This window comes from Oncorhynchus kisutch, linkage group LG7 (genome assembly GCF_002021735.2).
Source record: "Oncorhynchus kisutch isolate 150728-3 linkage group LG7, Okis_V2, whole genome shotgun sequence".
NCBI lineage: Eukaryota > Metazoa > Chordata > Actinopteri > Salmoniformes > Salmonidae > Oncorhynchus > Oncorhynchus kisutch.
The window spans coordinates 38,097,414-38,120,110 of NC_034180.2; the positions used below are offsets into that span (position 1 = coordinate 38,097,414).

At 42.5% G+C, this 22,697-nt stretch overlaps 1 protein-coding gene across 3 annotated transcripts in view; it reads right to left on the reverse strand.

Annotated features, from left to right (window-relative positions):
- LOC109894596 (serine/threonine-protein kinase D3) overlaps positions 1 to 22,697 on the reverse strand; it is a 69,425-nt gene that overhangs the window by 44,776 nt on the left and 1,952 nt on the right. The window lies entirely within an intron of this gene.

The following is a 22,697-nucleotide window of genomic DNA, read 5'->3' on the forward strand; positions in this document are numbered from 1 at the left end:
CTTTGCAACCATGTACCTATGTGAGAATGGATTCTCGGCCCTCACTAGCCTGAAAACAAAATACAGGCACAGACTGTGTCTATAAAATGATTTAAGGCTGAGACTCGCTCCAATACAACCCAACATTGCAGAGTTACGGGCATTCTTTAAAGCACATCCTTCTCATTATTCACCATTTTTTATGAACAAATAAGGTCTTATATGTAAGATGTCTAAATAAAGAGCAAAATTATTGATTATTATTTGTGCCCTGGTCCTATAAGAGCTCTTTGTCACTTCCCACGAGCCGGGTTGTGACAAAAAGTCACACTCATTCTTATGTTTAATAAATGTATCGTATAGTGCTTACAATGATGGCAACAACAAAAAAACATTTGAGCGGGCGCTGACCCTGGTGCTAGAGGGGGTACAGCTGACCCTGGTGCTAGAGGGGGTACGCAGCTGGAGGTTGAATGTTTGAAGGGGTACAGGACTATAAAAAGGTTGGGAACCACTGCGTTAGGAGATAAAGCAGATCGCTTTCTTAATTTCGTCTGTCACATAAGTTTTCATTATGAAGCTTACCGTAGTTCCCCAGAACAACAGCCAGTCACGTACGTGTACGTTGTAAAGAGCACAACAGGAGAAAGCGAGTCCATATCATTCTATATCTATCGGTGAGTATCTCTCTATTGTGCGGCGCGGCGCACATGATGTGATGAAGTTACACTGGTATGAAATGTACTACTAAATGTTTACCATCAGATATCGTAGAACTGTCTAAGAATAGATGTGCTATACTTTCCAGCTGCGCATTTGGTGACTTGTTAGTCTGATAATTAAATGGCTGAATTAATAAGGAGACGGGATGTTAGCTTTCTGCCATGTTTGAGAAGGCAAAGAGCTCTGGATATGTTCTGTCCAGCGCCCATTTTTTCCATGTGGTTCCCACTAGCATATATCTCCTATCTTTAATTCTCCCTTCTGCTCCATGTACACATGCTGTTCTTTCTTCAGACAAGCATGCATCACAACTTTCTTAATTTGCACAATTTCTCTCCTTCATTTTCACTTGTAAATTTCCACACTCACCGAAAATGGCTACTATATATACTTGTATAACTTTATGAGCTGGATTTGCCTGTCTGCAATTAGTTTGTTTGCGCTCGTTAGCATTTAAATAAAGGCATCCATGAGAATTGGCTATTATTTGTGCTCCTTTTGTTAGCGTACTGGTAATTGATCCCCTATGGGCTTTTTTTTGCGTTTTTAGTGCCCCCCTTGTGTGCTATGCTGGTAATACCGTAAATCCCGGGATGGCAGAAAAACAGAATGACGGTATGAAAATCTGGATACTGCCCAAGCCTACTGGACACACTATACAAAGAATTTCAGGAGGAATTTGAGCAGGCACAGAGGCTGGGAGGAATACGAACAAGCTGCTCATTTTGGAGCATAAACGTGGTCTATCCACGAGCACCAAAATTACAACACAGACTAGTACACAAGTGAAAATATAACATTTCTGTTGGCAGACTACTGGTTTTAGGCATCTTAGTTCAGATCTTTGATGTTCATTACAAACCACTTGAAATGTCAATGTGTTTGGAGTGTTTTGTTGACCATAATGTGCTTTTCAGTGCTACCCATGACTGGTCATTTACCATGTCATTTGCTTGTCTAATTTCGCTAGAACAGTCCTCTTGATCGTGTTCAAAAATAACACAACACAAACACCATCTCATTGAGCTTTCATGAAAACAAGAGCAAAATTCATCCCTCTCTCTTGACAACGTTGTTGATCAGTGAGCCCCCCACCCACAATGGGGCAGCAGCCATTGTTCAGAAAGGATAGTGGTATTCATGACTGATCCATACAACACACTCGACTGCTAGCTGGATGCTACAAGCCCTGAGGACAGTGTCAAAAGTGTACGAAAAGGTCAAGCGTCCACAATCGTTTGATGCTTTAGGAGATTTATGTCCATTTGTAAAGCTAATGAGTAGGCCACACGAAGCCAAGGGGAATCTTGGGACACGTAAAGAACAGTAGCCTAGAGTAGAATGATGCTGCTTCCCTGGAGCTTGAGTATGTTGATAATCTATAGAAAATGCATCTGTCCATCTTCCTATATACAGTACATCTTGTATACTGTCCATGCCGAGTTAGACCGATATATAATGCACTGCTCCCATAATCGTCTGACGAGTATGTGCCTTCCCTTACACCAAGCCCAGTAGCCAGTGGATGGAGAGAGAGCGAGGGGGGTGGGGGGGTCATGCTTTCTTTCTACAGTGCATGACATAAAACTATTCGCTCCCCATTTTGCTGTCTGGAGCCAAAGAAAACACACTACAGCTGGGGCAGAGAGGCAGAGAGACAGAGAGACAGCGAGCAGTCAACTGCACAGTCCATCTGCAATAGCACTATAGTCTTCACATGGTCCACGTTTCACACATACTGCTGTTTTAGGGAGTTGGTTGGTCCTGTAACTATCAGCATCTCCCTCCCTCTCTCTCTCTCTCTCTCTCTCTCTCTTTCCCTTTGTTTATCCATTACTCTCACACATTCTCATATGTACTTTTCTGCAGGCCATAGCAGCTACTTTCCACAGCAGGAAAAATAAACAAGAAGAAAATCCATCTTGGTAACAAACTGAGCCCAGTGCAAAGAGATGCGGTGGAAAGGAAATTCATGTGGCGGGGGAGTGTTGTTTTTTTTAGACGTTCTTCTTGCTCGAGGTTATGACCATAACGGCAGTTCCACGTGGTAATGACAATTCAGATACATCTGAAAATGAATGACAGTGTAGTCCTATGGAAAAAGTGAATATTAATAGTTTTGAATGAATCAGTGCACAATAAGGTAGTTTGTATTAGTGAGAAGACCATGAAACTAAAAGCCACACTTTTCTAACATTTCCCATGTATCTGTTAGATTTAGAATAAAAAGGCAGAACTGACACATTCCACTCAGTCTGTGGGCAAAGGTCACCATAATGACAGAGTAACTTATTGTCTGAGCAACTTTTCAGAGCGCTATACTGCACTAGCTCCTTCTTCTACAAATGTTCACAATATTTCAAGAAAGTGTGAACACCACAACCGTATAGGTTCAGCCCACTCTGTGAGATGAGAAAAACAGAGATTGAAAACATGCCAAACCTTCATATGTAACTAATTCAGTGCTGGTGTGGCGCCCTTACCTCGAGAGCCCTGTACATACCAAGTGCTGACAAGATGAAATTACAGTGCAAACCAGGGAGCTTAGGTCTAGGCCTCTCTCAAGAACCCCAGAGCAGTGCTGTCGTGAAGAGAGGCCATACACCTGTCAGCATGGACCTGCTTCCACTATCATGACAAACCGTAGGAGCTACTCCCATTACTTAATTTACATTTGGGATAATGATACTCCTCTCTTCCTGTTCACGGCAGTCTTACTGCTTTAATTTGAGACTCTTCCAAATAAAACCCATGGACCTTTAGCCAACATTGTGCTCTATTACTGAACTTTGAGCAGTGTGGATTTAGACTCAAAATGACTCAACACTAAGGAAGTGCATTGGAGATGTTGTACCCACTGTGTCTATTAAAACCTACCCTAACAAGATACCGTGGATAGATGGCGGCATTCGCGCAAAAAAGAAAACGCGAACCACCGCATTTAACCATGGAAAGATGATGGGGAATATGGCCAAATACAAACAGTGTAGTTATTCCCTCCACAAGGCAATCAAACAAGCAAAATGTCGGTATGGGGACTAAGTGGAGTCGCAATTCAACGGCTCAGACACGAGACGTACATGGCATGGTCTACAGGCAATCACGGACTACAAAAGTAAAACCAGCCACGTCATGGACACTGATGTCACGCTTCCAGACAAACTAAACACCTTCTTTGCCAGCTTTGAGGATAATACAGTGCCACCGACGTGGCCCACTACAAAGGACTGCGGGGCTCTCCCTCTCCTTCTTTGTGGGCCGACGTAAGTAAGACATTTAAACATGTTAACCCTCGCAAGGCTGCCGGCCCAGACGGCATCCCTAGCCGCGTCCTCAAAGCATGCGCAGACCAGGGTTACGGACATATTCAATCTCTCCCTATTCCAGTCTGTTGTCCCCACATGCTTCAAGATGGCCACCATTGTTCCTGTACCCAAGAAGGTGAAGGTAACTGACCTAAATGACTATTGCCCCGTGGCACTCACTGTCATCATGAAGTGCTTTGAGAGACTTGTCAAGGATCATATCACCTCCACCTAGGGTTGCACATGTTGGGGAATATTCAGAGGAGAGACTAAAAAATAGCTTATGTCTCATCAGACTGCCATCAGACTGTTAAACAGCCGTCACTAGCACAGAGAGGCTGCTGCCTACACACAGACTTGAAATCATTGGCCACATTAATAAATAGATCACTAGTCACTTTAATAATGCCACTTTAATGTTTACATATCTTGCATTATTCATCCCACATGTAAATACTGTATTTTTATACCATCTATTGCATCTTGCCTATGATGCCCGGTCATCGCTCCTCCATATATTTCTATGTATATATTCTTATTCCATCCCTTTACTTAAATGTGTGTGTATTAGGTAGCTGTTGAGGAATTGTTAAGATTACTTGTTAGATATATTCGGAACTAGAAGCACAAGCATTTCGCTACACTTGCATTAACATCTGCTAAACATGTGTATGTGACTAATACAATTTGATGTTGCCTCAAGAGCAACAAGTGCTCCAGTCCTCAGTGCAGAGGAGATGGTCACTACTTGGTGGCCAGCTCCTTAACGAGTCTTTAACGAGAGCTTTCTGAGAGCTACGGTCCATTCTTTACAGATGACAGAGAGAGACTGGCTCCCTTCCCCTGGTCGTCTCGTGAGTGTATGAGCGAGTGAGTGTGTCCAGGGTCTGGGAGGAGGAGAGGAGAGGAGAGGAGGAAGGCTGAGTCACAGGATCTGAGCCCTCTCAGGAAGAGAGGAAGAGAGCAGTGTGTTCTAAGCAGCTCTGCTAGGCCCTGAGCTCCGAGTTATGGGCCCATGGTGATGCTTCTGCAGCCCAGTGAAGATATACTATGAACACTCTCTCCTCTCTGTCTGGGAATGACAGGGGACTAGTGCCGGCCAGGTGGGTCTGATTCTGAACACAGTGTAAATAATCGTATGAAGATTTTGCTTTAGCCAAAATTATATTGATGGTGATCCATAGCTTATCTCTGTGCTCTGTTAGCGCAAAGAAACATAGGATTTGACAGGAGACGAGGAGACCTTAACTCCATATCAAAGGGTTATTCCTGACCATCTTCACTGTTTATCAGTTTAAATGCTTAAAAAAGCAGGAGTCTAAACAAAACACAGAATACATTCAGATGTGAGTAAAATGAGGTCAACATTTTGTAAAAATCTATTTTGTTCATGATCCCTTTCATTCACAGAGACAGACAGGAATAAAAGAAACTGCAGTGGACAGAAAATCCATTTGGACAGAGCCAGAGCCACACAGATGACTAAATAAGCCACTGAACACACTGTGCTCTTCCACTAACCGCAGGCAGCTGATTGAGGAGCAGGAGAAAACAGAGCCTGCTGTGGAAACAGGGAGAGGCTCTGGAGAGGGACTTGAGCTAAGAGCATACAGGCTGTGGAGATATTGTGACAGATCAAGCCAACTGACTGACTGGCTTGATCCCTTGTGGTCGGAGACAGAAGTAAACACAACATAAGTTAAACACACACGGGATCAGAGATGTTGAAAGATATTATTCTTTTTGATTTCATTTGCTTTTTAAACCTCTGTGAGATCAGATCATGTCTACTGTTGCTCAATGTCACCATTAAAGTGTCATACATGTCCTTTTTGTTCTCAATAGGTTATGGGTTTAGTGCTGCCTGGTATCAATGCCCTGTTGTACTTCCTCTGCCACCTTGTTATCAGCCTGGTTGATCACTCACTGATCCGACAAACAGGAAAGGAAAACATTGCTGAGAAAACACCTCAGAGTGCAGCATTTCCAACCTGCCCCCCACCCCCTCGGGGATCGATTATATTGTTTCTGAGCACTAACAGTTCCCGCATTGTTACAGTGTCTCCATGACATCTGTGGACACTGACCTCCATTCTTCTGCCGAGACAAATTAACCAACCTAGGGCCAGGCCAGGCCCGACTCCTCTCTCTCTGTGGACATGAAAAGGAGTGAACTTGGCAATGGGCCAACCTGCAAGTGCCCTCAGCATTGGTGATGGCTTTAATCCATTAAGTGTGCGCTGAGGTGGCCAGGCTAGAGAGTGCAGACAAGGTGGAATGCCTGTCCGTGCAGAGGGGGAAGTATACTATAACTCCAAGACTAAGTGTGCAGCCGTCAGACAAATCAATGAGGGAAATGTGACATCCTTCTATAAACAGGAATATACTGAACACCGGTATAAGATTTATGAGGGGACATTACTTTAATTTCTAGTTCTATATCTGTCCCCAATAATTTCACATTGGCTGTACTAAAGGAATAGATCAGCACAATTATAAATACAAGGTAGTTTGAGGAGGAGGATGGCTTATTACAGTAAGCTTATTACAGTAATCTAAAACTGAAAATAAAATTAACAAAACCGTTTGAAAAACTAAAACTATCTTTGACTCCAAAACGAAATAAAAAACTATTATGAATTAAGTTCAGTTCTATTCTTTTTTCTAAACATTGGGTAAAAATCAAATAGAGTTTTCAATAAAATCATTTTTTTTTTTTTTTTATGGATACAACTAAAAAAAACTAACAAATCAGGTCTGGAAAACTAACTGAAACTAAACTGGATTTCAAATGAAAATGTAAAAATGAATAGAATTAAAAACGAATCGAAAAACAAAACTATAATAACCGTGCTGTACAGTAAGTGCTTGAAAATCTATACACATGCGTATTTATTATAAACACCGTTTGAACCCCGACTATAGGGATTAGAGAAATACTAGAATTATCTCTAGCAACCATTGTACAGACAGAGTACAGTCAGAGGATGGTGAAGGACATCTGTGAATTCCATGGCTGGGTCTGGCTCCTACCACACAGCAGGGCACCAGTGGGCAAATAACAGGCCACAAACCAGGCACCCATGCAGGCCTGCCGCCTAGCCGTCCTCCCATCTCTCCCAAGGGAGGACCTCTCTTCACCAGTCACGCTGCCCCAGTCTGTCATTCTGTGACTGTTGTGGGTGAGTGTTCTGCTCTACCATGCCACTCTGCATTTGGGGAGATGGAGACTAGAGAAATGACTCCGTTCACTTTACTATAGAGGGTTTTTTCTCCCTTCCTCTCTTCTTTCCCAAATGACTCAGGACTGGACAAATTGATAGATTGCTTGCACAACATGGTTTTTCCCAGATATAAGTAAAGGCTTTTGGTGATACAGGTATCCCTCAGTTGCAGCATTCATATATAACCATAATTTAGTCTGCACTGCCTAAAAAGATTTTAAATTGAAATATAAACATTTAAGCTGATAAAATGAACCCTAAAATCAGTCTCCATCCAGAAGCCCCTAACTTACAACACTGACAGGTTGACTCAAATGTGAAGGTTGGCTAAAATGTGATTTTTTTTTCTTATGAGAAGCTGAAGAATGTGACTTCCAGGGAGTGGCTTGCCCCATGTATATAACACATAGCTGAGCCCAACCATCCTCAAGATGAAATATGGTTGTTCCATAGGAACATGCAGATGTGTGCTAAGCAGAGCTGGGCTGAGCAGTTCAGGACTATGGAGGAGGGGATGGGAAGGGGTGGTGGACGTGATTTATTTCCTGTGAGTTCCAGTTAGTTTTGGCCATTGGGAGAGGAGCACTCTTCAGTTTCCATCTGCACTCTCTCTCTTTCTGTTTTACCCCTTTTCTTTTACCCATGTTCTGAGTTCACCTCTCTGTCTCTCCCTCTCTCTCTCTGGGATTTACACAGGCCTCTATTGCCTTGGCAACAATTGACCATGTTGACATCTCTCCTCCATATGACCCTAACAGGAGAATGATAAAGCAGAGAAATTGTGTTACTAAGCAAAAAGCAGTTCTGCTCCTGTCGCTCGGACAAATCCTTTAATCCTTAATCGAATATGTGGTTAATATTAGGTGTTAGCTTAGCTATAGAAGAACATGTCTGCACGGTTTCACATTGTACATCCCTCTGACATTTAATGACGTGCCACTCATTCTGACCACCATACTTACGTTAAGCACCACACTGTCTTTAACCACAACAGCCATACAGTACAGTACACAGTACAGTACATAACAATATGAGTGTGCGATGTGCGACTTAAGTGTCATAAGCTAATGAGATACTAAAAATATAAACGCAACATGTAAAGTATTGGTTCCATGTTTCATGAGCTGAAATAAAATATCCCAGAAATGTTCCATATGCATAAAAAGCTAATTTCTCAAAAATGTTGAGCATTTCTCCTTTGCCAAGATAATCCATTCACCTGACAGGTGTGGCATATCAAGAAGTAGATTAAACAGCATGATTATTACACAGGTGCACCTTGTGCTGGGGACAATAAAAGGCCACTCTAAAAGATGGAGTTTTGTCACACAACACAATGCCACATATGTCTCATGTTTTGAGGGAGTGTGCAATTGGTATGCTGACTGCTGGCATGTCTACCAGAGCTTTTGCCAGGTAGAGAAATTAATATTAAATTATAATTAGCGGCCTCCAACGTCATTTGAGAGAATTTGGAAGTATGTCCAACTGGCCTCACACCCGCAGACCACATGTAACCATTAGAGGTCGACCGATTAATTGGAATGGCTGATTAATTAGGGCCGATTTCAAGTTTTCATAACAAATCGTAAATCGGTATTTTTGAACACCGATTTGGCAGATGTTTTTTTTTTTACACCTTTATTTAATCTTTATTTAACTAGGCAAGTCAGTTAAGAACACATTCTTATTTTCAATGACGGCCTAGGAACGGTGGGTTAACTGCATCGTTCAGGGGCAGAGCGACAGATTTTCACCTTGTCAGCTCGGGGGATCCAATCTTGCAAACTTACAGTTAACGAGTCCAACGCTCTAACCACCTGCGTCTCATTGCACTCCACGAGGAGACTGCCTGTTACGCAAATGCAGTAAGCCAAGGTACGTTGCTAGCTAGCATTAAACAATCAATCAATCAACATGGTTGATGATATTACTAGTTTATCTAGCGTGTCCTGCATTGCATATAATTGATGCCGTGCGTATCGTTGCTCCAATGTGTACCATAAACCTCCATGCCTTTCTTAAAATCAATACACAGAAGTATATATTTTTAAACCTGCATATTTAGCTAAAAGAAATCCAGGTTAGCAGGCAATATTAACCAGGTGAAATTGTGTCACTTCTCTTGCGTTCATTGCACGCAGAGTCAGGGTATATGCAACAGTTTGGGCCGCCTGGCTCGTCGCTAACTAATTTGCCAGAATTGTACGTAATTATGACATAACATTGAAGGTTGTGCAATGTAACAGGAATATTTAGACTTATGGATGCCACTCGTTACATAAAATACGGAAAGGTTCCGTATTTCACTGAAAGAATAAACGTCTCGTTTTCGAGATGATAGATTCCACCATATTAATGACCAAAGGCTCATATTTCTGTGTGTTATTATGTTATAATTAAGTCTATGATTTGATAGAGCACTCTGACTGAGCGATGGTAGGCAGCAGCAGGCTCGTAAGCATTCATTCAAACAGCACTTTCGTGCGTTTGCCAGCAGCTGTTTATGACTTCAAGCCTATCAACTCCCGAAATTAGGCTGGTGTAACCGATGTGAAATGGCTAGCTAGTTAGCGGGGTGCGCGCTAATAGTGTTTCAAACGTCACTCGCTCTGAGACCTGGAGTAGTTGTTCCCCTTGCTCTGCAAGGGCCGCGGCTTTTGTGGAGCGATGGGTAACGCTGCTTCGAGGGTGGCTGTTGTCGTTGTGTTCCTGGTTTAAGCCCAGGTAGGGGCGAGGAGAGGGACAGAAGCTATACTGTTACACTGGCAATACTAAAGTGCCTATAAGAACATCCAATAGTCAAAGGTTTATGAAATACAAATGGTATAGAGAAAAATAGTCATCTAATTCCTATAATAACTACAACCTAAAACTTCTTACCTGGGAATATTGAAGACTCATGTTAAAAGGAACCACCAGCTCTCATATGTTCTCATGTTCTGAGCAAGGAGCTTAAACTTTAGCTTTCTTACATGGCACATATTGTACTTTTACTTTCTTCTCCAACACTTTGTTTTTGCATTATTTAAACCAAATTGAACATGTTTCATTATTTATTTGAGGCTAAATGGATTTTATTGATGTATTATATTAAGTTAAAATAAGTGTTCATTCAGTATTGTTGTAAGTGTCATTATTACAAATAAATCTTTAAAAATCGGCCGATTAGTCGGTATCGGCTTTTTTTGGTCCTCCAATAATCAGTATCCCCGTTGAAAAATCATAATCAGTCGACCTCTGGTAACCATGCCAGCCTAGGACCTCCACATCCGGCATCTTCACCTGAAGTCGTAACTGACTTCAGTGGGCAAATGCTCACCTTCGATGACCACCGGCACACTGGAGAAGTGTGCTCTTCACGGATGAATCCCAGTCTCAACTGTCCTGGGCAGATGGCAGACAGTGTGTATGGTGTCGTGTGGACAAGCGGTTTGCTGATATCAACGTTGTGAACAGAGTGCCCCATGGTGGCGGTGGGGTTATGGTATGGGCAGGCATAAGCTACGGACAACGAACACAATTGCATTTTATCGATGGCAATTTGAATGAACAGAGATACTGTGACGAGATCCTGAGGCACATCGTCGTGCCATTCATCCGCCGCTATCACCTCATGTTTTAGCATGATAATGCACGGCCCCATGTCGTAAGGACCTGTACACAATTCCTGGAAGCTGAAAATGTCCAAGTTCCTCCATGGCCAGCATACTCACCAGACATGTCAACCATTGAGCATGTTTGGATGCTCTGGATCGATCTATACGAAAGCATGTTCTAGTTCCCGCCACTATCCAGAAACTTCTCACAGCCATTGAAGAGGAGTGGGACAACACTCCACAGGCCACAATCAACCGCCTGATCAACTCTATGCGAAGGAGATGTGTCACGCTGCATGAGGCAAATCGTGGTCACACCAGATACTGACTGGTTTTCTGATCCACGCCCCTACCTTTTTTTAAAGGTATCTGTGACCAACAGATGCATATCTGTATTCCCAGTCATGTTAAATCCATAGATTATGGCCTAATTAATTTACTTAAATTGACTGGTTTCCTTATTAATTTATTGAACCTTTATTTTTCTAGGCAAGTCAGTTAAGAGCAAATTCTCATTTACAATGACGGCCTACCCCGGCTAAACCCTAACCCGGACGATGCTGGAACAATTGTCCGCCGCCCTGTGGGACTCCCATCAAGGCCGGTTATGAGACAGCCTGGAATTGAACCAAGGTCTGTAGTGACGCCTCTAGCCCTGAGATGCAGTGCCTTAGACCACTGCGCCACTCGGGAGCCCTTCTATGAACTGTAACTCAGTAAAATCTTTTAAATTGTTGCATGTAGCGTTTATATTTTTGTTCAGTGTAAATCATCCCAAACAAATGTTGTTTGTGGCAAATCAAACTACAACACTAGGTTGTGTACTGTTCCATACATCAAGGCTGTGCAAATCCCTTGATTATAATCGGTTATTGTGTTGTTGTTGTTTTGTTTTTTTACAACAAACTATATTGAGAGCAGCTTGCTATTACTCAAAGGTTCAATATTACCCAAATCCTACTGTTTTCACTATGCTGTTTCATATCGTTCAACTTGGGGCTCCTGAGTGGCGCAGCGGTGTAAGGCACTGAATCTCAGTGCAAGAGGCAGTCCCTGGTTTGAATCAATTCAGGCAGCCCCAGGCTGAATCAAATCCGGCTGTGATTGGGAGTCCCATAGGGCAGCGCACAATTGCCCCAGCGTCATCCAGATTTGGCCGGGGTAGTCCATCATTGTAAATAAGAATTTGTTCTTAACTGACTTGCCTAGTTAAATAAAGGTTAATAAATAAAACTTGACTCATGGAGTGTTTGCTTCTCAAAAGGCCTTTGTTCAGCTAATTACACAAGCAGCAGTGCTACTCTCAACCAGAAACTGGGAGTTACTCTACTGCACTAACAAACCAGTAGGAAAGCAAGTGTGTACTGTGCGAGACAGCAACATTTCACAGCACAGTATTTCCAGCTGTAGTGAATATGTTCAGAACAGAGCAGGAATATCCTAGGGGTAAGGTAGAGATGTTCATAAAAATGCCTTTTGAGGAAAAGTTGTATTTTTTTCCATTGCCTTTGCCAAAAGGACTTAAAATGTCCTTCCTCTTTGCAAGCTTTATCATCCCCTCTGACAGTTAGAGAGGACCGATAACTTGAAGGCCAAGGTACACTGTAAACCCTCCATTTTAACATCCAACACTTTCAACGTTTCCCAACCTTCGCCTCCAAACACCCCCACCTGTTATTTAATCCTGCATTTATAGGCTATTAAGGCATGTCAAGCACGCCATAAACATAGGATATTAAGCTATGTCGAGCATGCCATAACCATTACACACTCCTCTACAATTTGGCAGAAGTGATACAAAAACCCAGTGCTATAGCTGAAAATATTTAATTTCATGGCATCCCATCCCAACAACATCACATCATCCTCCAAGTATGCCTGAATGGGAAGCGGAGGAATGCTTGTTGGCTGGCCTGGCAGGCTGCTGGAGAAAAGTCATTCTCAGGGAGTCGTGAACCTTTGTTCCGTGGTTGCTCCCTCTCTGGCTGCACGAGAGGACTTGAGCGACACCAAACAGGAAGCGGCTCCACAAGCAGACACTATCGCTGTTTATCCCCCCATTCATCACCCCCAGACACCCCAACCAAATAGCCAGGGCTAGGGAGACAGACCCAGAGTCTGGTGGCAGGCAGTCACAGAAGAGAGCCAAGCCTGGGCCGCCTGGTGCCCCTCAGGGTGGGTCATGTCACTCACTACCTCTGCTGTGTCTCCTCACAGTCCCAGAGGAGCATGGTCTGCGTGGGTGAGGTGGTGCTCTCACGCCAACTGATGATACTCTCAAAAAGGGTCAGCACCCCCATCATCTCATTGACTGAAGTGGAGCAGAGAGGGCAACAGCTATGCAGAGGGCTTCAGGAAGAAGTTATAATCTACGATAAACTCTAGGATCAGGTTATCCCATGGTCAATCTTAATCATTACGAGGTTTTGTAAAAGTTCCCTTAATGGTCGGTTACCTATCTTAACCATAGAGAGCCAAAACAGACCTTGGATCAGTGAATAAGGGCAACTTCATTACACATCCCATGGGGGCCCTGTGGTTTGGCAGTCAGTTGGATGATGAATGAGCTACATGGAGTCCATAGAATACACAGCTATTATAACTGATTGCATTCTCTAACTAGTCTGATTCAAAATGAGGGTTCAGCCAAGAGATAAATGGTCAATGCTGATTATACACATTGAAATACCACAGGGAAGCATCTGTAAAGATAACAACGCAGGTCAATGTGTGTATTCAGTGCAAACAAGGGAGAGCAACGACAATGTCAATCTAGGCCTAGGCCAAGGACAAAGCAAATTAAAATCTAATACTAATCTGTTTTTTAAAAATTTGAAGGGAATCAACTGCTCCAACAGCGTATACTCCTGACTGATGTTGCTCCATGTTTGTTGCCTGGCTCAGTGACGTACTGGTGGATCACCTACCCATTAAACTGTCCCTCAGTGGGGCACAGTTCTGTCCAGACTCTATCTACCGAGATAGTAGAACATAAAACACTTTCCCTGTCCGCTCCCCGGTGACACTGAAATCCTGGGTTCAACTTCATACCTTTCAAATTGTCAGTAAATCTAACTGCCTGTAGCTCAGTACCTGAAGCAATGATATGCATATTCTTGATATCATTTGAAAGGGAACACTTTAAAGTTTGTGGAAATGTGAAATTAATGTAGGAGAATATCAATTCTGGTAATAATATATAATATATATAGATCTGGTAAAAGATAATACAAACATGGTATGAATGCCAGATTGGACAATGCAGTTAGATTAACAAGAATTTAAGCTTTCTGCCCATATAAGACATGTTTATGTCTCGGAATTGCAGAATGCTGCATTCTGAACTATGAAATAACACATATGGAATCATGTAGTAACCAAGAAAGTGTTCAACAAATCAAAATATATTTGAGATTCTTCAAAGAAGCCACCCCTTGCCTTGATGACAGCTTTGCATTCTCTCAACCAGCTTTATGAGGTAGTCACCTGGAATGCTTTTCCATCAGTCTTGAAGGAGTCCCACATACAGTGGGGAGAACAAGCATTTGATACACTGCAGATTTTGCAGGTTTTCCTACTTACAAAGCATGTAGAGGTCTGTCATTTTTTTCAAAAAAATCCAGAAAATCACATTGTATGATTTTTAAGTAATTAATTTGCATTTTATTGCATGACATACGTATTTGACACATCAGAAAAGCAGAACTTAATATTTGGTACAGAAACCTTTGTTTGCAATTACAGAGATCATACGTTTCCTGTAGTTCTTGACCAGGTTTGCACACACTGCAGCAGGGATTTTGGCCCACTCCTCCATACAGACCTTCTCCAGATCCTTCAGGTTTCAGGGCTGTCGCTGGGCAATACGGATGTTCAGCTCCCTCCAAAGATGTTCTATTGGGTTCAGGTCTGGAGACTGGCTAGGCCACTACAGGACCTTGAGATGCTTCTTACGGAGCCACTCCTTAGTTGCCCTGGCTGTGTGTTTCGGGTCGTTGTCATGCTGGAAGACCCAGCCACGACCCATCTTCAATGCTCTTACTGAGGGAAGGAGGTTGTTGGCCAAGATCTCCGATACATGGCCCCATCCATCCTCCCCTCAATACGGTGCAGTCATCCTGTCCCCTGTGCAGAAAAGCATCCCCAAAGAATAATGTTTCCTCCTCCATGCTTCACAGTTGGGATGGTGTTCTTGGGGTTGTACTCATCCTTCTTATTCCTCCAAACACGGTGAGTGGATTTTAGACCAAAAGCTCTATTTTTGTCTCATCAGACCACATGACCTTCTCCCATTCCTCCTCTGGATCATCCAGATGGTCATTGGCAAACTTCAGACGGGCCTGGACACGCGCTGGCTTGAGCAGGGGGACTTTGCGTGTGCTGCAGGATTTTAATCCATGACGGCGTAGTGTGTTGCGAATGGTTTTCTTTGAGACTGTGGTCCCAGCTCTCTTCAGGTCATTGACCAGGTCCTGCCGTGTAGTTCTGGGCTGATCCCTCACCTTCCTCATGATAATTGATGCCCCACGAGGTGAGATCTTGCATGGAGCCACAGACCGAGGATGATTGACCGTCATCTTGAACTTCCATTTTCTAATAATTGCGCCAACAGTTGTTGCCTTCTCACCAAGCTGTTGCCCATTGTCCTGTAGCCCATCCCAGCCTTGTGCAGGTCTACAATTTTATCCTGATGTCCTTACGCAGCTCTCTGGTCCTGGCCATTGTGGAGAGGTTGGAGTCTGTTCGATTGAGTGTGTGGATAGGTGTCTTTTATACAGGTAACGAGTTCAAACAGGTGCAGTTAATACAGGTAATGAGTGGAGAACAGGAGGGATTCTTTTTAAAAAACTAACAGGTCTGTGAGACCCGGAATTTTTACTGGTTGGTAGGTGATCAATACTTACGTCATGCAATAAAATGCAAATGAATTACTTATAAATCATACAAATGTGATTTTCTGGATTTTTGTTTTTGATTCCGTCTCTCACAGTTGAAGTATACCTATGATAAAAATGACAGACATCTACATGCTTTGTAAGTAGTAAAATCGTCTAAATCGGCAGTGTATCAAATACTTGTTCTCCCCACTGTATGCTGAGCACTTGTTGGCTGCTTTCCCTTCATTTTGTGGTCCAACTCTTCCCATACCATCTCAAATTAAGTCGGGTGATTGTGGAGGCCAGGTCATGGGATGCAGCACTCCATCACTCTCCTTCTTGGTCAAATAGCCCTTACACAGCCTAGAGGTGTGTTTTGGGTCATTGTCCTGTTGAAAAACAAATTATAGTCCCACTAAGTGCAAACCAGATGGGATGGTGTATCACTGCAGAATGCTGTGGTTGCCATGCTGGTTAAGTGTGCCTTGAATTTTAAATAAATCACTGACAGTGTCACCAGCAAAGCACCCCCACACCTCCCCTCCATGCTTCACAGTGGGAACCGTTCACCTACTCTTCGTCTCACAAAGATACTGTTGGAACCAAACATGTCAAATTTGGACTCATCAGACCAAAGGACAGATTTCTATCGGTCTAATGTCCATTGCTCGTGTTTCTTGGCCCAAGCAAGTCTCTTCTTCTTATTGGTGTCCTTTAGAAGTGGTTTCTTTGCAGGATTTCGACCATGATGGCCTGATTCATGCAGTCTCCTCTGAACAGTTGATGTTGAGATTTGTATGTTACTTGAACTCTGTGAAGCATTTTTTGGGGCTGCAATTTCTGAGGCTGGTAACTCTAACAAACTTATCATCTGCAGCAGAGGTAACTCTAGGACTTCCTTTCCTGTGGCGGTCCTCATGAGAGCCAGTTTCATCATAGCGCTTGATGGTTTTTGTGACTGCACTTGAAGAAACTTTCAAAGTTCTTGAAATGTTCCGGATTGACTAATCTTCATGTCTTAAAAGTAATGATGGACTGTCGTTTCACTTTGCATATTTGAGCTGTTCTTGCCATAATGTGGACTTGGTATTTTACCAAATGGGGCTATCTTCTGTATATCAACCCTACCTTGTCACAATACAACTGATTGGCTTAAACGCATTAAGAAGGAAAGAAGTTCCACAAATGGACTTTTAACAAGGCACACCTGTTAATTGACATGAATTCCAGGTGAATACCTCATGAAGCTGGTTGAGGGAATGCCAAGAGTGTGCAAAGCTGTCATCAAGGCAAAGGGTGGCTAATTTGAAGAATCTCAAATATAAAATACATTTTGATTTGTTGAACACTTTTTTCTATTACTACAGATTCCATATGTGTAATTTAATAGTTTTGATATCTTCACTATTATTCTACAATGTAGATTAGAAAATAGTCAAACTAAGGAAAAACCCTGGAATGATTAGGTGTGTCCAAACTTTTGACTGATACTGTATACTGTGAAGTTTCTTAGGAGCCAGAAACAGAGCTGCCATGTCTGTCGGCGCCATCTTGTTGAAGGGTAACACAAAGTACAGTGCCTATTTGGCAGATTTGAATGTAAGCAGCGTATTTAAAAGTAATATCACCTTTAAGGTTAATGCAAACAGACAGTTTTGATTTTTTTAAAGCATTTTCTTCATATCGTATTTACGACCTTTTTCTTTAGCTCTTGTAACAAACCTTTGCAAACTTGCCAATACATTACCAGATCTATGCAAATATCAGCAGTAATCAGATGTTCTGCTCTGCAGATCAGAAATCCCCAGAACTAGTGAGTGAGTATCATCATAACCCATAAAGAACAACAACATTACACTGGCCTGGGGGAATGTGAATGTAAACTACATTCCATTACAGAACATAAGCGAGACACTCAATGATTAATACAATTTTCACTTTGTTGTACAATTAGCACTGGTGGTTATATGGGCTTTAGCAATTTTGAATGCTTCTCAGTATGTTCCTTTTATCAAATCAAATTGTATTAGTCACATGCGCCGAATACAACAGCATTACAGTGAAATGCTTACTTACGAGCGCCTAACCAACAATGCAGTTTTAAAAAATATGGATAAGAATAAGATAGCGATGACCAGCTAGCTCAGGTGTACTGAATGGGACGTGTCAGCTCAATGCAGATGTAGGACCTTAATTTGAGCCAGTTTGCTACAGCGGGAAAAGGAAATGTGAATTATTATGTGAATTACAATTAAACTGACATTTTTACAGCAGTTGATACATTTTTCATAAAGGAAAATCAAGTCTGAAATTTCAATGTGGAAATTACAAGCTTCAAAAGCCGTTTTAAACCTCAAATACACTACAAGTTTTACATTTCCCACTTTGCAGGAAAATTCTCCTGCAACAGAGTGATCAAATGAAGATCCTACATCTGTAGCTCAAAGCTGCTCCATTTTCTCAGAACAATGAATCTCTGGAGAGGAAAAGGTTACAGAGTATTTGCATTCTAGAGGTGACGAGTAAGGGGAGGTGTGAAGTGAACAAAGTTTCTATAAATGTGACTGTGTGGGCAGCCAGGAAGCACAGAGAAAAATATCACGTTTTACCTCCTCTTTCTAACTACAACCCTCATGCCCCCATTTCTCCAAAATACCTGATCCCTGTGACTCCAACCCTCCCTTCTCTTTACCCATTAGACCTGATGGAATGAGTTCTATAATCTCATCTCTCACTCACTTAGTCTCCGATTAACTACAGACACAAATAGAGTAATCCTCATTATGGGTGTAAGAAGATAATACAATAGATGAATGTGTGAATGCCATTTCATTAACACAGGTGTCTGTGATAAGAACATCCACATATAAGAACAGTAGGACCTACACCAGATCTATCAAATAGGAATCCAAACACTCAAAATGAAGAGAGAAAAGCACAAAATGTCATTGAGTAACAAACATTAAAAGAGTGAGTAAGACTTATACCATAAATGACCTTGGAACAAAGTGTATGTTTTATAAGCTGATAAACTACCCACTCTAACTATTCCCCAGGTCGTTGCTGTAAATGAGAATGTGTCCTCATTCAACTTACCTGGTAAAATAAGGGTTAAAAAATTCAATTAAAAATATATATATAGTACCAGTCAAAAGTTTGGAGACACCTACTCATTCAAGGGTTTTTCTTTATTTTTACTATTTTCTACATTGTAGAATAATGGTGAAGACATCAAAACTATGAAATAACACAAATGGAATCATGTAGTAACCAAAAAAGTTTTAAACAAATCAAAATATATTTTATATTTGAGATTCTTCAAAGTAGCCACCCTTTGCCTTGACAGCTTTGCACACTCCTGACATTTTCACAACTAGCTTCACCTGGAATGCTTTTCCAACATATACTAGGCACTTGTTGGCTGCTTTTTATTCACTCTGTCATCCAACTCATCCCAAACCATCTCAATTGGGTTGAGCTCGGGTGATTGTGGAGGCAGGTCATCTGATGCAGCACTCCATCACTCTCCTCCTTGGTCAAATAGCCCTTACACAGCCTGGAGTTGTGTTGGGTCATTGTCCTGTTGAAAAACAAATAATAGTCCCACTAAGTGCAAACCACATGGGATGGCGTATCGTGGCAGAATGCTGTGGTGTCCATGCTGGTTAAGTGTGCCTTGAATTTTAAATAAATCACTGACAGTGTCACCAGCAAAGCACCCCCACACCTCCCCTCCATGCTTCACAGTGGGAACCACACATGCGGAGATCATCCGTTCACCTACTCTGTGTCTCACAAAGACACGGCGGTTGGAACCAGACATATCAAATTTGGACTCATCAGACCAAAGGACAGATTTCCACTGGTCAAATGTCACATGCTCGTGTTTCCTGGCCCAAGCAAGTCTCTTCTTCTTATTGGTGTCCTTTAGTAGCGGTTTCTTTGCAGCAATTCGACCATGAAGGACTGATTCATGCAGTCTCCTCTGAACAGTTGATGTTGAGATGTGTATGTTACTTGAACTCTGTGAAGCATTTTTGGGGGGCTGAGGCTGGTAAATCTAATGAACTTACCCTCTGCAGCAGAGGTAACTCTGGGTCTTCCTTTCCTGTGGCGGTCCTCATGAGCGGCAGTTTCATCATAGCGCTTGATGGTGTTGCAACTGCACTTGAAGAAACGTTCAATGTTCTTGAAATGTTCCGTAATGACTGACCTTCATGTCTTAAAGTAATGATCGACTGTCATTTCTCTTTGCTTATTTGAGCTGTTCTTGCCATAATATGGATTTGGTCTTTTACCAAATAGGGCTATCTTCTGTATACACCCCTACCTTGTCACAACACAACTAACTGGCTCAAACACATTTAGAAGGAAAGAAATTCCACAAATTAACTTTTAATAAGGCACCCCTGTTAAAGTGAAATGCATTCCAGGTGACTACCTGATGAAGCTGGTTGAAAGAATGTCAAGAGAGTGCAAAGCTGTCATCAAGGAAGAATCTCAAATATAAAATATATTTTAATTTGTTTAACACTTTTTTGGTTACTACATGATTCCATATTTGTTATTTCATAGTTTTAATGTCTTCACTATTATTCTACAATATAGAAAATAGTCAAACTAAAGAAAAACCCTGGAATAAATCAGTCCAAACTTTTGACTGGTACTGTAATATATATATATATATACACATATACACACACACACTGCTAAAAAAAAAGGAACACTTAAACAACACAATGTAACTCCAAGTCAATCACACTTCTGTGAAATCAAACTGTCCACTTAGGAAGCAACACTGATTGACAATAAATTTCACATGCTGTTGTGCAAATGGAATAGACAACAGGTGGAAATTATAGGCAATTAGCAAGACACCCCCAATAAAGGAGTGGTTCTGCAGGTGGTGACCACAGACCACTTCTCAGTTCCTATGCTTCCTGGCTGATGTTTTGGTCACTTGTGAATGCTGGTGGTGCTTTCACTCTAGTGGTAGCATGAGACGGAGTCTACAACCCACACAAGTGGCTCAGGTAGTGCAGCTCATCCAGGATGGTACATCAATGCGAGCTGTGGCAAGAAGGTTTTCTGTGTCTGTCAGCGTAGTGTCCAGAGCATGGAGGCGCTACCAGGAGACAGGCCAGTACATCAGGAGACATGGAGGAGGCCGTAGGAGGGCAACAACCCAGCAGCAGGACCGCTACCTCCGCCTTTGTGCAAGGAGGAGCAGGAGGAGCACTGCCAGAGCCCTGCAAAATGACCTCCAGCAGGCCACAAATGTGCATGTGTCTGCTCAAACGGTCAGAAACAGACTCCATGAGGGTGGTATGAGGGCCCAACGTCCACAGGTGGGGGTTGTGCTTCCAGCCCAACACTGTGCAGGACGTTTGGCATTTGCCAGAGAACACCAAGATTGGCAAATTCGCCACTGGCGCCCTGTGCTCTTCACAGATGAAAGCAGGTTCACACTGAGCACATGTGACAGACGTGACAGAGTCTGGAGACGCCGTGGAGAACGTTCTGCTGCCTGCAACATCCTCCAGCATGACCGGTTTGGCGGTGGGGCAGTCATGGTGTGGGGTGGCATTTCTTTGGGGGGCCACACAGCCCTCCATGTGCTCGCCAGAGGTAGCCTGACTGCCATTAGGTACCGAGATGAGATCCTGAGACCCCTTGTGAGACCATATGCTGGTGCGGTTGGCCCTGGGTTCCTCCTAATGCAAGACAATGCTAGACCTCATGTGGCTAGAGTGTGTCAGCAGTTCTTGCAAGAGGAAGGCATTGATGCTATGGACTGGCCCGCCCGTTCCCCAGACCTGAATCCAATTGAGCACATCATGTCTCGCTCCAACCACCATCGCCACGTTGCACCACAGACTGTCCAGGAGTTGGCAGATGCTTTAGTCCAGGTCTGGGAGGATATCCTTCAGGAGACCATCCGCCACCTCATCAGGAGCATGCCCAGGCGTTGTAGGGAGGTCATACACACACTACTGAGCCTCATTTTGACTTGTTTTAAGGACATTACATCAAAGTTGGATCAGCCTGTAGTGTGGTTTTCCACTTTAATTTTGAGTGTGACTCCAAATCCAGACCTCCATGGGTTGATAAATTTGATTTCCATTGATAATTTGTGTGTGAATTTGTTATCAGCACATTCAACTATGTAAATAAAAAATAATTTAATAAGAATATTTCATTCATTCAGATCTAGGATGTGTTATTTTATTTTGTTCCCTTTATTTTTTTGAGCAGTGTATATACATACATACATATATAAACGTTCATGATCTAATAAGCAGTCTAATGTATGGTATCAGTTGGATAGGAACATCTGAATGTGAATCTGAAATCTGTATTCTGAGCCAAGGCAACTCCAAACAAATGGAATCAGCAAACTACCTTTGGTTCCATTGGTTTACTCTTGATTTTCCAAATTTGCTTCTGCCTCTTTCTAGTCAGTGGTACATGGGCAACCACTGTTTGTTGATACAGCCTATATGTTCAAAGACGCGTCTTATGCAGGGGCCATAACCCAAAGTCATTACTAAGAGCCACCATTGTCATGGAAAATAACCTGGCTTGAACATTACATCATGGATGACTTTGAGAGGAATAAACCACTGAGTGGTTCAGTGTTTGTGTCTCCAGTGAGAGTACACCACAATGTAAATAGCTGATGCTACTAGATCGTGCGCGGCAACCGGAGAGGCTTCACTGCTGCCGAGCGTGCTGCTGTGGTGCATAAAACTCACTCTGTGCACGAGACACAGATGTCTGCTTTACAAAAACAAAGCCCAAACAGAGGAGTATGGCACAGAAATGGCAAACCACAGATGCTATGCATTTCAGGGCAACTGTCTGCAATATAACGGTCTCCCTGTTCATTTAAACTGTGTTCTTTCAACTTGCAACCACAGCAAAGAATACAGAACAACATTCCAAAGAGCAGTGTTAAGGAAATATGCCCCTGATTTACTTAGCAGTATG